The sequence below is a fragment of the Mirounga leonina genome, unplaced genomic scaffold, assembly GCF_011800145.1.
Source record: "Mirounga leonina isolate KUSES-001 unplaced genomic scaffold, KU_Mleo_1.0 Mir_174, whole genome shotgun sequence".
Lineage (NCBI taxonomy): Eukaryota > Metazoa > Chordata > Mammalia > Carnivora > Phocidae > Mirounga > Mirounga leonina.
Genome location: NW_023270451.1, coordinates 60,839,537 through 60,853,107, shown reverse-complemented (window position 1 = coordinate 60,853,107; position 13,571 = coordinate 60,839,537).

The window sequence follows — 13,571 nt, the reverse complement described above, 5'->3', positions numbered from 1 at the left end:
GACTATCCTCATAAGCTCTCCCCTTCTTCTGGGGCTCTGAACCAAGACCCCACATTCTTTACTTTCATTAAGACCAACTGGTCAGTTAACTTGGGCCTCCACTAAGGAAAGCTCAACCCACCCATCCCTGACAGTTAAGAAATCAATAACTTTAAAAATGTAAAACCCTAAATTCCCCGAAGGAAGCAGCTGTGTCTTCTTTCTTCCAGTTGCTCTCCAGAATACTAGTACTAATGGCTATTGTCCATGAAACTTTATTTCATAGCACAGGACAAAATAGGGCTTTTGCAATAAAGAATCAATCCGGTTATCACCTGTATTCAAAACTCTTGAATTTCTACCTATGTTTCTCTCTATACACATTCATTAAGTCATACTGAAAACGATCACTTTAGCTACTTTGTCTGGATCATTATTTTACATGGTTTGTTTTTACCTCATTTCAAAATTCCAGCTCAAGGTCAGTAATATTCCAGGATGATAACAGTAGAGATAGGCTCAAGATATATTCTTCCAGATCCGTGGTTCTTAAAATTTGAGGTGAGAAGTAAAAATGCAGCCGTCATGGTTCCTATCTCCAGAGAGTATTTAAATTGTTTTAGGTGAACACCAAGAATATGCATTTTTAGCAAGTGTCCCAGGTGATCCTAATTCTGGTGACTTTCAGTCCAAACAGAGAGAAACATCACTCAGAATTTGCTGACCTCTCCATATGAATCTTATTACCTGAAAGTTACATATTTTGATCACATCATTTATATTTCCTATGAAAATGCCTTTATATTATTATAATACTATTTGCTTTGCATAAAAAAGGCCAAATAAAAAATAGTTCTAAATATTTTGTGAAACTATTGGTGCAGACACTGTTCATTATGTTGGTAAATAACCAGCTTATAGGATCCACTTGACCAGATTTTCTTAGACTCTACCTCTTCTAAAAAGAAAGTCCTCAGGAAGTATATTTTCCCTTCCTAGATAAATAGAGCTGTGAAACATACTACACTTTCCTTTTTTCCTTTGGCTGTCAGGAAATTCAGAGCTGATTTTATGTTCACTAATGCCTTATTTAACATACTTGTTTTCCCCTTTCATCTTTAATAGTTAGCACTTGTTTACTTAATCTTTTGGTTCATTTGACAGCAAATTGTTTCAAATCCTCTTTGAAAATTGGCATAGTTAAAAAAAATAAGAAAGGAATGATTAAGCATATAATTCCAAAACAGATTTGCCAGAGACATAAAGTTTTTGTGTAATTTGGTAACCCAAATTCATTAAATGTGGAATTTTCAACAACAACAAAAAGTTTTATAGGATGACTCAAAATTCCAGTTTCTAAATAGGAAATACCTCTGGGCTTAAGGTGTGTCTTCAATCAGTATCTCTTCATTTTCAAGGATCATTTCCTGCTTAATTGTCTACTGGGTGACCCACTAGAGATTTTTCCCCTTCTATTCCTAGTTTATTTCCTTCCTTCCCTCCTTCGTCCCTCCCTTCCTTTCCTTTTTCCTTTCCTTTCCTTTCTCTTTTCCTTTTTCCTTTCCTTTCCTTTCCTTCCAAGCTATACATACTTAATGTCTACAATTTGATGAGTTTGGGGATAAGTATACACCCATGAAACCATCATATCATCAAGGCCACAGACATATTTATCACCTCCCAAAGTTTCCTCCTGCTCCCTTACTACTTTTTCTTATGCAAAAAAATATGTACTATATTTAACATTATTAATATCATATATTTAATAATAATCATAATATAATAGTCCCTCATGTAGCACCTCTGTAGAAGGTGATGTTTTAAGAACTTTACGTATTTGCATTTAATTTCCATAAAAGCCCTATGAGGCAGGTATTGCTAACCTATTTTACAAATGGGGAATCTTAGGTAAACAGAATTTAAGTAACTTGACCAACATCACTGAGCTGGTATTTAAATCCAGGCCATTTCTATTATATTACCCTCTATATTTAAGACCTTTTTGAGTGAGTCATCAAAAGGGTTATTGTAGGAGAAGAGATCTAATTTTAAATAACATCTGGTAATATTTTTACATAGAAAAATATGAAGAGGGCGCCTGGGTGGCTCAGTCGTTAAGCGTCTGCCTTCGGCTCAGGTCATGATCCCAGGGTCCTGGGATCAAGCCCCGCATCGGGCTCCCTGCTCCGCAGGAAGCCTGCTTCTCCCTCTCCCACTCCCCCTGCTTGTGTTCCTTCTCTCGCTGTCTCTCTGTCAGATAAAGAAATAAAATCTTTAAAAAAAAAAAAAAGAAAAATATGAAGAGAAAGGCCTCAAATATCACCAGAGAGTCCTTTTTTAACAGAAGTTCTGTAGGCTAATGGGAAAAAAAAAATAATCCAAAAAGGTACAAAATGAAATATAAAATTGTCCTTCCCCCACTTCTTAAAAGTATTATCATCAATAGTTCATATTGTGTCCTCCCAGAAAAATAACAGGAGAGAGTGTGTATATCAACTTATGAACATGTATATAATACTTATTTACATATTTATACATTTTGTACTGATGTCTATGTGTTTGTGTTTTTTAAAAATACATATGCACTATACATTAACACATATTTTAGTAATATTTAAAATAACAGATATAGAGGGGCGCCTGGGTGGCTCAGTCGGTTAAGTGTCTGCCTTTGGCTCAGATCATGATCCCAGGGTCTGGGATCGAGTCCTGCATTGGGCTCCCTGCTCAGTGGGGAATCCCTGCTCAGCGGGGAGCCTGCTTCTCCCTCTGCCTGCCGTTCCCCCTGCTTGTGTGCTCTCTCTGTCAAATAAATAAATAAAATCTTTAAATAAATAAATAGCAGATACAGATCCAGAAACTGGACACTGTATAATTGTGGAGAATAATAAGGAGATGGAAGTAAAAGTAATGTGAATAGTCCAAAATGACTTAATTTATTCAGTTTGGCTTCAACTAGTATATTTCAGAGCACATTGCTAAAATTTGCTACTTGACTGAAAAAACAACACCCTTTAATTCTGAAATGAAATAATCTTACTTTTCATTTAGGTGATTATGAAGGTATTTGGACTCTTCACATGAAAATAATAAAGTTCTCTGTGAAATCAATAGCACTTTACTTTTTACTACTCTAAAACTGTGCCAATCCTGAATAAAAAGTGCCTTATTTCCACAGAAAAGAGTTTATAGCCATTTTGTAAATTATATTCTTTTCTTCTTTATAAGAATATTTACTGTTATCTTCTGACATTTTGTATCAAATTCATGTGATTTTTAAAGCCAAAAGCACAAATGCTATATTTTAAAAAAGACAACAGATCAACATATATACATTGTAAGTTAATTATGCTCTTCAAAACACTTGCCTTTTATTGCAAACATTAAAAAAAATGCAAGGTCATCCATGGAGAACTGGAAATAATATTCATTTTAATTTCCATAATTAAGAATTTCCTGAAATGGAGGTAATTTCCTCTTGATATTTACTCATATATCCTGTTTCACAGTAATGCATCTCCTTCTAAATGTCTATGAGGTGCCTTGAAATTAGCGCAGTTTTTTCTAACTGCAGTAATATAGTGATAAATTAGAAAATATGAATGGAGATGTGAACAGTTTCTTGGTTGTACACGTTTGTAGAAAGTTACATGTAACATTTTATAAAATACTACAAAGTGTCAGAAAGCCAACTGAATATCATTTTCAATACTCATTCTTAATATCACATGAATGAGTAAACCAAAGCCTTTCAAGATATTTTCAGGTTTGATGTTTTCATTTTATTGGCCTTGAGTTCAAACACTATGTTGAAGTTAACAAAATACTTCACATTGTGGAAATATAAATGCAATGTTTACCAGAGTAAATCTTTTCAGGTTGAAAGAAAAAGAAAAATCCAACTACAAGTAATGGGGTTAAACACAATGCAAGTTAGGACTGCTACAATTATATTACCTGCTCATTTCAAAAAGATCAAGGTAAAAACAATGCCAGTAAAAAAACCATTCTTAATTTCTTCATAGTAACTTACATCTAACCATATGCACTTCCTCTTCCCATTGCATCCCACTGCCTCATAGAAATCATCTTTTCTGAAATTTTATTGATTAATTTGTGGCTAGCAGAAGTATCAATTGATGCAGCAACTTTGGAAAAATTTGGTTTCATCCCCCAAAGTTAAACATTCATACCTATGACCCACCAATTTCACTCCAGGTTATATACAGAAGAAAAACATTTGCACATGCCAACAATTTGCATATCAGCACTCTACCAAAAAACAAAAAACAAACAAACAAAAAAACCCCTAGAACTAACCTGAAAGGCACTAAAGACAGAGGTGTTCAATAAACTGTGGAATAATCACATAATGGAAAAAGATATTATATAGTAGCAAAAAAATGAATTATAATGCATAGCAATAATATGGATGAACCTTGGTGATATATTACATGCAAGAGCCCAAAAGATTGTGTGCAACATGATGGCCTTTCTTTTTCTTTTTTTTTTTTTTATTCATGAGAGACAGAGCGAGAGAGAAAGGCAGAGGGAGAAGCAGGCTCCCAAGGAGCAGGGAGCCCGATGTGGGACTCGATCCCAGGACCCTGAGATCATAACCTGAGCCGAAGGCAGACGCTTAACCATCTGAGCCACCCAGGCACCCATGATGGCCTTTCATAAAGTTAACAAAATCTCCCAATTAAAGATATAGTTTTAAGAATGATAAATACAGGATACAGGATGATGGTTATCTCCAGTAGAGAAAGACAGTGGGCACAATGGGAAAAAGAGGTGCTAATGTTTAGATGTAGGTTAATATCAATGATATAGCTTTAGTTTGGGGGTAGGCTCTCACCTGTGCATATTAAGTTTGCATATCACATTATTAAAATTTATTAAACAAATAAGATGATAAAGAGGGCTAAGAATGAATGAATGATAGAAGTGTGTCATAAAAAAAATGATAATTAGTTAAATTCCGTGTATCTGGGGTAAAACAAAAGCGATGCATCTTGGCTTAGCTCTTCAAGCATATAGTATCAAAGGCTTAGCTCTTTTAAATATATTCTATTGAAATGCAAGGTCCTCTTATGATTTATTAATTAGGCTTCATCTTGAAGATTTCTCCCAAAGTACTAGATGTATCTGCTTACTACTATTTTTTCAGAATATTAACTTTTTTAAAAATTCAAGGAAATTAAAGAAGGAGTTGTTTTCCCTTTAATAATTCCAGGGATTTAAAAAAACATATTTTATATGTTTTTTGAAGTGGAAATGTACTACAGAAACAAGCTTGAGACGATCTCCTCAAAATATGTTCATTGTTATGGTGTTTAATTGAAAAATATTTTAAAATATTCTTTCATTTGAACTTTAACATGTTTTTTCACTTAATGAAGAAAACACAACACAATTTTTCTGGGGCAAATTATGAATGCATCTGATATTCTAAAATTTGAATTCCAATTTTTCAGACCAAAGCAAGTCAAACAAATGATTTGACACTGATTTCATGGCTTGCTTTCAACACCGCTGATATTAAAATTAACAAAATCATAACTTTAGATAATTATCTAAAGTTCAGAGTTGAAATTTCAATTTAATAATTAATTCCCCTTAATTTCAAAAAGATTTAACAAGTAGCAGATGACCAAGGGAAGAATGACAAGATGAGACTTATTGCATGGATATGTTTACCTACATTATTAGTTCATAGTTTTATATATATAATTTATTGTATAATGGGGGGAATATATATATAACTTTTTATCTAATGGGGGACTATGAACTAGTTAGATATATGTACACTACTTGGTTTTACTGTTCTGCTTTGTTTGTAATATTTTGTTTAATGATGAAAGTAGGTTATACAACAGAGAAAGAAATATGGAGGAAAAAAAGACTTCAGTGAATTGTGCCCTAAAGAGCATTAGACTTCAAAAGAGCCCCTAGAAATCAAGCTTTTCTTCCACTAACTAGCTTTGTGATTTTGTTTCCTAGTTTTTTCAAGTATAAACTGAGAAGTTTCCACAAGATGATTTCTAAAGATCCCTGCAAATCAAAATCCCATGATTTTAATACCTTCAGACTGAAGCAGGAAACCAAACATTTGTGAGAGTCCATAAGATATTTTTTTCTGACCCAATAGTGTCAGAAAATTACATCTAACCATATGCACTATAGTGTCCAATAGTGCATTACTAGGTTGATCTAAGTTAAGAAGAATACAAATACATGTGTTTACTTTTCATTCCCAAACACACATTTGGTAAGAATTGGAAACAAAAGTTCCACAGTATGATCTAAAACAATAGGCATAAGGATTTTCTTTTTCCAAAATGTATTAACATGGTATAGGGTTACATAGTTTCAATTTCTGCATCAAGATGAAAAGAAACCAGTTCCCCATTCAAAATAAAGAAAGGCTAGTAAGTAATTGCCATGATCAATTTCACATGCAAAGGACAGGGAATACCAGGACTTTTTCCTTTGTGATGACCCTCATGAAACCTAGCTTATATCATCAGAAATCAAGTCTCCAGATAGAAGTACTGGGTAGGATGCAGAATTATCTGAAGGACAGATGTTTTAATGGAAACAGAATGCCAAAGTGAGATCCTGACTTCCCTTAGAGTCAGGAACTATTTTCACAAGTTGCTTATCTGGGAAACACACACACAATTTTTTTTTTTTTTTGCATTTTTATGTTGTTAATCCAATTTTTGTTCTTCCAAACCCAAGTGCTCTCCAATTATGCATTCATGTTTGTTTTACTCTCCAGCATGGTGATTCTTACCAAAGCAATGCCTCTGTAAGTTTCATTAAATATACACATCTGCTACATGCATGGTTCCAATTTAATTTGGCTTTAAAAATACATATCCTCTGGCTTTTTTAAGACATGTAAACCTTTTTTTCTTTCAAACTCACAGAAACAACCAAACACCCGAACAGGGAACATGTACCTACTGCAAAGTGAGAGAAAAAAAAAAAAAAAGGAATGAAAATTCTTTAAGTAGAATCCAAAGTATATATGACTTTCTTGAACACAAACATTAGAATTGACAACTGTAAGTCTGCAAATCTATATTCAAAATAAATAATAATCCCCAGTCATTTCCCAGATGGCTCCATATCTATTGAGAAACACTTTTTTTGTCTTTGTAGCTAATGTGTAGAATTCATTTTCTCATTTGAACTAGTTTTATTTTTGTCAGTTGGGAATACTTTAATCATGTATTCTTATAAAATACTCCATTTTTCAGGAAAATCTCATGAATAACTGGATATAAATTTCAAGTTAAGGTAAGTATAATGAATCTAACGGTGAGGATTTATATATAGTGAAGAAATTAATGTTAAAATGACCATTTAAAAAATGTTAAATGTTCCAGAGCTTGTGCTCATTCTAATACAAAAATCATACCCTATCTTTACCATGCTCATAATTCTCAAATGTGTCCCCATTATGTCTTGAATAAATCCAGAAGTCTTTACTATGTTCTACAATGTCCCACGTCATCTTGTCCCTACTACCTTTCAGATAGCATTTGCTACTAAGCCCCTCCCTCTCTTTGCTTTAATTACAGTGGCCTTAAGTGGAATACACCAAGCCTCCTCTCACCTTGAGGTCTTTGTACTCCTTTTCTCTCTTCATCTAAAGCTTTTGATCCAGATAGCCACAGAACTCATTTCATCCCTTCAGTTAGCCAACAGCTCCAATATTCCCATTGGAAAGGTCTTGTCTGTGTCCTATCCAAAACAATACACTCTTACCCCGTTTATTTTGTTTGTAGCACCCACCACTACTTGGAATTATATATTTATGTGGTTTTCATTCTCCCTCTGCCACTAGAATACATGGCTCTTAAGGTCAGGAAATGGCAGTTCTGTTTACTGCTGTGGTCAACAATCAACAAAAGTCTGTTAAATTGAAATGAACTCCATGAGTCACATTTTGATTTGCTGAGAGTATATGCTACTGGTAAAACTGTGGGTTCCCAAAAGCACGATTATTGTTATTCTTAAAAGTGAAGAAAATGAGGACAATGGAAGAATCAGGCCCACATGAGAGCAAAAAAGACAAGACCTTTCACTTTTAGAACAAAACCTTCCCATTCTATTTGACATTATTTCAACTGTCATCCTACTCTTTCAATGTTATTCTTTCTTGTTATTAACTTCTGATAATTCACTCCCTATTCTCTCCACACTTTTTATAATTCAGATCTTCTTTACATAACAGACATATCAAAATTCCCAATGCAAAGTGCACTGTACCATGCCAGGATATGTATCTACATGTATGTTTACATTTTGTATACCTGCCTTTTAATCACTTCAAATAGGAACTTCTTTCAGATAGACTACATTTATCTTATGTGTCATTTATAGACAACAGTTCACTATTTTTAAACAATTCCATTTTATGCATAAATGAGTGGCCTGGGATAAAGAAAAAAGTGCCAGCTCATGTTTACTGAGGGAACTGAGGTTGAAAGACAAGGCAGAACATTTCTGTGCTGATTCATTTGCATTATAAGATGTCCCCGTATGCTTCCTAAAGGCCTCTGCAATTTACCAGCCTTCACCAGGAAGAAAACTGATTAAGGAAATAGCCATTGACAGCCATTAATTCTAACTTTTGAAGAAAACTAGTTACAGATCAAAGAGTGGAGGAGTCTCATAGTTCTCCCAAGTCTAAAAAAGGTAGATTGTACTACAAAGACAAAATACTCAAACAATAAAATCCAATTTTTCCTAACACTGAATGAAGCAAAAGATCAGTAAATTATTGCCAGTTTTGAGATGGTACTGTTCCACAGCTAAGGAGCTCTCCATGGCGTGCAGGTATCACCTAGTACCATGGTCTGCAAAGCTTTAATATAGATTTTTCTATATGTAGGCACTGAACTAGTAGGTGATAAGTCCCCAAAAGGTATAGACCCATATGTCAAAAGCCTTTCAATCTAGTTAGGAAGGCAAGAAGTAAAACCATAACTTATATCTAAAATAGCACTTACTAATGTCAAGTAAAATCCTAACTAAAGATGATGTCGGCATGGGATTGAGAAGGCTTCATGGAGGAGATCATGGTTGGAGTCTGGTTCTCAAAGGAAGAAACTAAAGGGTAACATTCCAATGGGATCTACTAAAGCAAGGGACAGTCTCAATGTGCACAGAAATGTAGAGATGGTGTTGTACCCCTGGGTTTCTTTTCAATACCATATGAAGATTTGAGGGGAAAAAAGGAGTAAAATCATCATTATAGCTCTGAAGGATAAATAATATTTCCTTTCTGGTAAATATTCTTTCCACCATTCCTGTTCTTTCAATGAAATAGAAGTTAAACTGTATCATTTTTTAACAAATCATAGGCCAAGCAAAATAATTGATTTATTTTGTTCTTCATCAGGCCAGGTAAAATACTTACCACCATATAGCTTGCTTCCAAATGGCCTAACAGTTCACGAATAAGAACACATGCTTTTATTTTGTCAGTTGGGCACCATCAGGCTAAACCCCAGTAACTGGGTAAGTAAATGCAGAGCTAGCAGTGATACTGAGAAATGCGGTGTGAGTCACAAAGAGCAGGACTCGAAGAGAAATGCATTATGCTAATAAAATAAAGAGAGAATGTATTCCTTTTCTTATCCCTGTAGCATCAGAAGTAATCCCCAGTTAGTTATTATTACATATTCCTGGATAATGTTTTAAGGTCTTCAGAAAAAAAATAAGTAAAAACATGAAACAAACAAAAAAATGCTGCTGCTGTTTAATTAAGTCACTCTCAGTAAGCCCCCAAAAGTCTTGCATGTGTAAAATGATGGATTTTAAATAAATAACAGCTAAATTTCTTTTCACAGGAATTCAGATTAGGTAATAGGAAATCTGAAGTTCATTAACTCATTGTCAAAGATGAATATAATTGTGAGGAAAGTTTACACAAATATAACATACATGGCATCAGAATTAAATGAAATAACTATACAAATAAAATAAGATCAAGTTAACCTGTAGTCTAAAGGGAAATCCTGAAAAGAAAAAAAATATATATATATATATCATAACAGATCCACTGAAAATTAGAAAATAGCCCTACTCTAGTGGGCTGTGCTGACGGAACACATGTTATCTTTTCCTGACATACCTCTTCTTGGCAACCAAGTAAATACTTATTAAAAAAAAAAGGAAAATACTAGGTAAATACACACATTTTAAAAATACATATGTATGTCATGTCATATACTACCTATATTCAAATGATGACTAAAACAAAATAAAGACAGTTCAGATTTGGTTACCTGTAATGCATATCACATTTCTCTACATTTCTTTAAAAGTTCATTTTCAACTCCCGCCAATTAACATGATCTATAAAGAATTTTATAAAAATATATGTCACAGTCTGCGGGGAGCCTGGATGGCTCAGTCAGTTAAGCATCTGACTCTTGATTTCCGCTCAGGTCATGATCTCAGGGTTGTGAGATCCAGCCCCTAGTCAGGCTCTGCACTGGGCATGGAGCCTGCTTGAGATTCTCGCTTCCCTCTCCTCTGCCCCTCCCTGCCCCATCGTATGGTGTGCACTCTCTCTTCAAAAAAAAAAAAAAAAAAAAAAGTCACACACACTATGACATAGTATGCAAAAATAAAAGTGGATGTTACCCATAGCATGGCTCCTCATCCGAAAGATACATTTGCTACTTCCCACCTTGTAAAGATGTATTTGATTTACATGCTAGCAATATTTATGTGCAGATGCTGATGTAGGGGAAAGTAATTCTACCTGAGTAATAACTGGTTAAACCAAAAGTTTCTATGTAAATAATTCTGCAAGTTTACTCCCAACATGTAGTCAGAATAGTGGTTGGTAGCAGGAAAATATTTAAGAGTTCATTCTTCTTTTTAATAATATATATTTAACAACATATATGTTATGTAACATATGTATTAAAAGATATATAACATGTAACATATTTAATATATTTATATGTTGTATATGTGATATATAAAATTTGTATGTACATAAAATAAAACATATGTGACATATATGTGAGATATTTTTATATATAATCCTTCTCCAATCATGCTACTCTAAAAAGAGAACACCCTGATACTGATACATTGTTAGGAATACTGAGATGAAAAACTATTTTGTTTTTGTTTCTTAAAATAGCAATTTATCAAACCTTTTAAAATTGAAATATTATAGAGCTAGTTTTTTAGAGTCTTATAAATGGACAACTACACTGAGTTTTCTGAGAGCACAGATGTAATTCTACTATATTTGTTTCTGGTGATAGCACACTACAGATGGACTTCTTTTTTTTTTAAGATTTTATTTATTTATTTATTTATTTATTTATTTAATTATTTATTTGAGAGAGAGAGAATGGGAGAGAGAGAGAACATGAGAGGGGGGAGGGTCAGACAGAGAAATAGACTCCCCATTGAGCAGGGAGCCCGATGCGGGATTCCATCCCGGGACTCCAGGATCATGACCCGAGCCAAAGGCAGTCGCTTAACCAACTGAGCCACCCAGGCACCCCAGATGAACTTCTTTTTTCCTAGATTTGTTTAGAAATCAGAATATAATGTATGTAGTTAAAATCATAAAGTTGCATTTTTTTTTTAAGATTTTATTTATTTATTTGACAGAGAGAGAGAGAGAGCACAGCAGGGGGAGGGGCAGGCAGAGGGAAAAAAAAGGCTCCCTGCTCAGTGGGGAGCCCGATGTGGGACTCAATCCCAGGACCCCGGGATCATGACCTGAGCCAAAGGCAGACGCTTAACTGACTGAGCCACCCAGGCGCCCCATAAAGTTGCATTTTAAACATAAACTTTACAGAAATGCCACGTAGTGGCTTTCTTTCCCATACTGAAAACTTTGATAAAACAACTCTGTTTTAAAATTAAAGAAGTGATGGACCACAGAGATAATAATATAGCTAATTTAATGTGCCACCTGGTACCACTTCTAACTCACAAGTCATGGACCTGAGGTACAGTGGTAAACTTGTTAAAGATTTTTTACAAAATCATTTTTGATTATTGACAAACATTTGAAAATTTCCTAAATTTGGCACAGTTTGAGTACTACCACCTCAATGAAAAATAACACCTGGATGCTATCTGCCAAAGGTCATTAGGACAAAAGAGGAATTCCAGTTTCTTTTCCTCCCAGGGCTGTTTAAGGAAGCAATTAGAGTTCACATTATGGAAAAGAGGGAGGTGGGAGAGTAGAAGGGTACTGATGGCCAGTGAAGGTCAATAAATATGCAGAGAAAGAAAAGATGAAATGGAAGAATGGATATATATGGCTACCTAATCTGAACACTGGTTTAAAAAATCTTTCTGATATTCTTTCTTTCAGAGATTTTTTAAAACTGTGCTTTTAATGTTTCTTACTTTAGTAGGAAATGGGTAGGCTTAAAATTATACTTCAAAGCATTAATTTTACTGGCAAATTAATCAGTTACATAACAAGCATGGTTAAGTTATAGTGTAGTGATATGTTTGAGATTTCAGGGAGCACAAAAATGATTAAATGAATACACAATAGTTCTAAGATAGACCCGCTCATTTCTTCAGACCAAAACCCAACTGAACATTGTTTAAAAGGACCTGAGAAGTAGATAATTCTGCCAGTCCTGAATTACCAAGCTCTTGTCTTTTCTTTCCATGTAGATAATGTTTATATGAGCTAGATTTTTGATAACCACTGTTTAGGATTCCATTTTCACTTCTATTATCATTCATTGATGAATATTAGCTCAATTAAAAATAACAGCCAAGTAAAAAGGGCTCAGGAAGTGTAACGGGGAATTCTTGGTCATCTAGCAGACAGAGCTTGATTATTAACTCAAACTACTGCATATTTTCCAGAAAGTTTATGGCTCACACTTCAGCTTATAAGTATAAAACCACAGTGAAAAAATAAATTGAGGCAATGGCTTTTGTTGAATATTTTCTGTTCTTAAATAAAACCATTGAGTCACAATTCAACCAAAGACACCAAAAAGGCAGGATCTTTAAAATAAAAATCTATTTCTCTAGGAAAATAAAATACATTATAACTATATTTTGGTGAGGAACTGAAGATGTCTTTCTAAGAAACTTTTGCTATATTATAAAAGCATATACTTTCTTAAATGTTCATATATATTTTTCAATAAATGGATTGTACTTTGATTGCATCAACATTTCTACATCTTAAAAGTATGACTGCTATATTCCATCAGATCATTAATTAGCTTAATTTTCTGAAAATTAAAATTCTCAACTTCAATGAAATTTAAGTCTTAAAAGTAACTACCATCTTGCTTCCAGGTTTTGAGAAAGTGTATATACTTAATTCTTCTAAATTACTTACATACAGAACACATGAACTAAATCCATTTCATAGATTTGACATGGGCATTATGATTCAGCTTCTTAAATCGTTTCAAAAAGTAGATGCTTATAAATATTTTATTTATATAGTAAAAAAGTCATTAATAGCTAATACTTCCTCTTTTTCTTCCTGAAAGCAAAAATAAATTTCAAAATAAAATTAAAAAAATTAAAGTCATTTCAGGAAACAAATTTTA